We start from the raw sequence: 5,555 nt of genomic DNA, 5'->3' as shown, positions 1-5,555 counted from the left end.
GCGCCTATGATGGATCTTCTGAAGAAGAAAACATTGATTGCATGGTCAACTGTCGAACAATCTAGCTTTGATAGATTAAAGAAAAGTTTGGTATCGGCACCTATCTTGAAACTTTCGGAACTTGGTAAGGAGTTCGAAGTAGTAAATGATGCTTGCACGCTTGCCTTAGGATGTGTGCTTATGCAAGAAGGTCATCCTATAGCATACTCTTCAAGGAAGTTGAAGAGCCATGAGAAGAATTATGCTACTCATGATCTAGAGTTGTTAGCTATTGTCCATGCTCTCAAGCTTTGGAGACACTACCTGTTGGGTAACAAGTTTACCCTAGTGACAGATCATAAAAGTCTCAAGTGGATCTTTACCCAAAACGAGCTCAACATGAGGCAACATCGATGGATTGAAGTGCTGGAGGAGTATGATTTTGAAATCAAATACCGGCCTGGAAAGGAGAATGTAGTTGCCGATGCACTCAGTCATAAGGCATTTCTAAATTCTCTAATCTTGCAAGATCCATCAACAACTAGATATCTAGCCAGAAAGGTATCCATGCCAACTAACCCAATACTTGAGCTAGCTAGAGAAGAAGCATGCCATGATCCAACCTATCAGAAGATGCTAAGGGAGATCCCTATCAAGGATCAAGACCTGAAGCTATAGGCTAAGTATCAAGAATTCTCTATCAATAGTGGACTTGTCTACTATAGAACGAGATTATGTATACTGACAAGCTAGTCACTCAAGAAAAAGATACTTTGGGAAGCTCATGATTCCCCTTTCTCAGGACATCGTGGCTATGCCAAGACCCTCAATGCAGAGCAAGAGCTACTATTGGGAGAGGATTCAAGGTGATGTTCTCAAATATATCATCGAGTGTTTGTCTTGTCAACGTATTAAGGCCGAACATGTCAAAATGCTAGGAAAGTTGCAACCACTTGACATTCCCCAAATGAAATGGAAATTCATCAGTATAGACTTTGTTGTTGGCCTACCCCAAGTTTAGGGAGGATACAACTCCATTATGGTTGTGGTGGATATGCTCACCAAGGTTGCACATCTTATTCTTGTTAAGACAAACTATAAAGCCTTTGACATTACAAGGTTATTTATCAAGGAGATATTCAAGCTACATGGGTTGCCCAGAAGAATCATTAGTGATCATGATTCTCTCTTCACATCACACTTCTGGAGAGCTATCTTCAAAGCCATCAGGACTCAACTCTGTTTTAGTACAGCTTACCATCCCCAAACCGATGGTCGAATGGAGTGAGTCAACCAAGTCATTGAGGATATGCTAAGGGCACATTGCTCCCGTGAACCAAAAAGGTGGATTCAATACTTGCAACTAGTTGAGTTTGCCTACAATGCTTCTTATCAACAAAGCATTTAGATGACCCCTTTTCAAGCATTGTACGATCACCACTATCGAAGTCCTTTAAACTTCTAAGACCCAACCTTAAGAGTTGAAGCTTCAAGGCAGATGCTGGAAGATATGGATGACCAAATGAAGTCAATAAGACTGGACACCCAAGCCGCCAAGGATAGGCAAAAGGCATACACAGATTTGAAACGTCAAGATAGAATCTTCGCTGAAGGAGATATGGTCTTCATTCGCGTACGCCCAAAGAAGAGTTCCCTATCTTTAGGTGAATGTAAGAAGCTAAGTCCAAGGTACTGTGGACCCTACAAGATTCTCAAGTGCCTAGGACCCAATGCTTATAGATTGCAACTCCTTGAGAACCTAAAGGTTCATAATGTATTTCATATCAGCCTACTGAAGAAGTATGTACCTAATCCTAGCCATATACTTGACAATCAACAAGTTGTAATGCCTAGCCAAGGAGTCCTTGAGCTACGGCATGACAGGATCTTAGATATTAGGGAGAGACAATTGAGATCCAGAACCTTGAGAGAATGCCTCATCCAGTGGAAAGATTATCCTGAGGAGGATGCCACTTGGATGGATGAAAGCACTTTCAACCAACAATACCCCCAGTTCTTCTCGAGATGAGGACATCTCGATTCCTCTAAGGGGGAGAGAATGTAATATTTTTGCTCGGAATATTAAAGAGCTTAGGTCACTGCACACTCACCCAAAAGGCCATGCAAAGTCATCTCCCACATTGCAATTATTGGCAGCTTAATCCGTACCCCGCACGCGCAAAAATGAGCCCTCCGCATTATGCAATTGAGGCCGGGGTTTAAGATTGCAAAACCCGCGGGAGAACACCCTTTTTGAAGGGGCAATTGGATTAGTTTTAGGCAAAAATTTTTCTAACTATCCCTTCCCTCAGCCAATGCATGGCATGAGGAGAGGGAATGTGGGGAGGAATGGCCTAAGGTAGAGTGGTGTAGGAAATGCATGAGGAGGGAATGGCATGCATAAGCCACGTGGTGGCTACCATCCCCCCCCCCCCAAGGCTATATGAACCCCCTGTGGACAAAGGGAGGAGGAAAAAAAGGGAACGTTTCCGTACTGGAGGAATGAAGGGAGATGGCTGTCGCACTGGGAAACAATGGCATGATTAGAGGATTGCTACAGTACTGAGGGTCACGAGTGAGGAGGGAGGATGAATGCTGCCGTGAGGGACCGCCGCGCCTGCCTCTGAAAATTGCCGCCCTGCCACGCCCAGTCCGCCGCGTCACTACCCTACCACCGCCGCCATCATTGCTATCAATCATTACTTCCCCCCTTTTTCATCATCGACCTCTACTCTAATCATTACTCCCTTTTTCCTCCCACGTCACAGAAGCTTCCTTAGAATCTTCTAAGGATAAGGCTACTTTAGGCCTTGTGCATGCAGGTTTTGGCCCGGGTGCTTATAACCCACAATTGTAAAGGGTACTCTTGTGTAAGGAAGAAGCAGAGAGTTGTTTAGGCTATATAGCAAGCTGGAGAGGATTCGCAGATCATGTAAGGCGAAGGCCACCCAGAGTCCATAATCACACTACGATAGCTCCCAAGAAGATGCAAGGTGCACCCATAGGAGGTTCTTCCCGGAATATACACGTGGACATCCCCACAGATCCACAAGCCCAGGTTTTACATTTTTAATCCCACGTATAAGAAATTCTTTAAGCACGCTTAATTCCATAGGGAGAATGCATTTTACGCTTATCGTCAATTCATGTAGTAGTGATAAAAGTACATTTGAGAAATTACCTCTTTGAACGATGGACAGGGGTTGGTGCATGTCATTAAAATTGGATCGTTTGCATTTCCAAAAGTTGCAAACATAAACTACTTATCCGTCTTAGGAGCTTAGCTGCATGTTGCTTTTTCATGCACTTCGAAGATAACAAGCCTAAGCGCATATTGCTTAAAGTTAGAAGTTGAAATTGTTAAGTGCATCCTTAATTGGCCGTGAAAGAAGAAGCGTATCTTGCATTTAGTCAATAACTTCCTTGTTATGACTTGCATGGAAAGAATCGTTAATGTCCGTTGCATGACACGAAAATGAAACAATGGACATTGCATGTTGCATGCAAGGACACTTGTGGAATGGATTAAGGTTGCATGGTACACAATCGTCTTGCATGAACTTCATTAATGATGTTGTATGTAGAAAAGGGTTGCATGTTACATACTCATCATGCGTAAGTTCCATTCATCAAAGTTGAAATTAGAAAAGATCGCATATCACATCAAAGCATGAAATTCAATGGCTTAGACAAAAGGTTGTAGGCATGATTCCTTGATGAAAATCCTAGTAGGTCCTATGTAAATTATCATGTAGAATGACTTTAGCAAGAAAAGATAGGGTTATTGCAAACCTTATTGGTGCGTAGAAGTAATGAATCGCATGTTTACATACATTGTGATGTCTTGCAACTATTTTTCGCCTTTAGAACAAGTTTATCATATCTAGGAAAGGATCGTTCTTGTCGCAAGACAAGTAGACTGTTGGCTAGAACACTTGTAATATTATAACCCTTTAGGGATTCGTATAAGCATATCTAGTGGTACAATAAACACCTCAAGTACTAGCTAGGGCTTGGCACGCTAGAAATGCAGCCTAGTATCGTACTGGACGTCAAGTCGAAACCCTCAAACCTAAAGACCCTACCCACATTCACGGAATGTTGGACAATTGGATGCCCATGCAAACAACGATCTAGGGTTTCTACCCTAAGGATCCTTCAACCTAATGCTAGAACTCAGATTGAGTTTGGAAACCCTAGTACAGCCTAGTACAATTAGGGTTGGGTTGGGTAATAAGACACCCTAAACCCTGTATCTTGTCTAAACAAAATTCCTTGACTAGAAAATGCCATTCAATGGGTGAAATGATCCCATGAATTAGATGCGACACTTGTGCAACAAGTTGCAACATCGCATGGATTTGTGGTTTATCCACAAGATAAAAATTGCCACTCCTTGGAATGAGGTTGGAAGGTTCTACCATAAGTCTAACTTGCAAGAGGATGAGTAGACATCCTACTACATCACCTTTCTTGGGATGATTTGCCAAGTTAAGGGAAGTTAGATATTTGCTTGGAAGCAAAAGAATCAATCAAGTCAGAGCGACATGGTCGCCAGGATTTACTGTTAATTTATGAAACCTAAGGTGTTGGTTAAGTTGGTTTAAGAGGGTATGGCCCTAGCCCAAGGACAAAAGGGTGAACAAACAAACCCTTGGGGATCTTGCCAAGTCGCAATTGATCCCAGATTGAATGTTGGATACATTCAGAGAGAAGGATTCACTCCTTAGCAGTTGGCCAAATAAACGACCACTGGATTGATTATGCTTGTAATAGTTTAGGAGCACTGTTTGCATTGTTTGCTCAAGGAACTAAAAGATGGAAAGTTAATTAATGCTTCAGGTTGAGGCCTGAAGGGAGAGGCGGAATCAGCTACCCCCAACTATTTGCCTGACCCTAACCAAGGGGGTTGTTAGCCGTGCCAGGAACCTGGACCGAACCCGCTATGAGAGGTCTCTCCGTTGGGCACTACTTGGAGCAGGAGGATGCTTGGGTGCCAAAGGGGGGCTCTGGCCGTAAATCCCTTGCCTTCCGGGCCCTGCACAAGATGCCAACGAGACTCGGGATTGGATCTCGAGGCCCGCATACTAGTCTACGGGCAGAATCTTGGATTAGTAATCCCTGTGGATTGCTGGATTGCCTTCAGGAAGATTATGGATTGCCTTCAGGCGGATTATGGATTAGCCTACGGGCTAGATTTTATGGATGTATTCCAAAGATAAGTAAGATAACATGTTGAAAAGAAACTTATTTGGCACTGTTTTTCTATGTCAAGTGCTAAGATTACATGAAGGAACCGATGTCTAACTGGCTAATTAAGGAAGCTATTTTATGCGTGTCCAACAAAATGTGGTAGGTAATTAGACAACTAAAGCAACCCTGAGGAAAGTGCGATGGATGTGGCCATGGGTTCGTCCTACAGATGGGTGGTCCTGGTTGGCCAGGAACTTTTCTCAAACAAATCGACAGCAGGGAATTTTTCGCGAAGGAAATGAACAGCAAGGAATGTTGTCCTAGAGTCTAGGTTACTAGAACCCTGATTTATGTTGTTTTAGGGGAATGGAATGGGACTATGC

This window comes from Lygodium microphyllum, chromosome 30 (assembly GCF_053477565.2).
Source record: "Lygodium microphyllum isolate KBCC chromosome 30, Lygodium_microphyllum_v1.1.10, whole genome shotgun sequence".
NCBI classification, from domain to species: domain Eukaryota; kingdom Viridiplantae; phylum Streptophyta; class Polypodiopsida; order Schizaeales; family Lygodiaceae; genus Lygodium; species Lygodium microphyllum.
The sequence above is the reverse complement of the archived record's forward strand: the minus strand, read 5'-3'. Positions refer to the sequence as shown.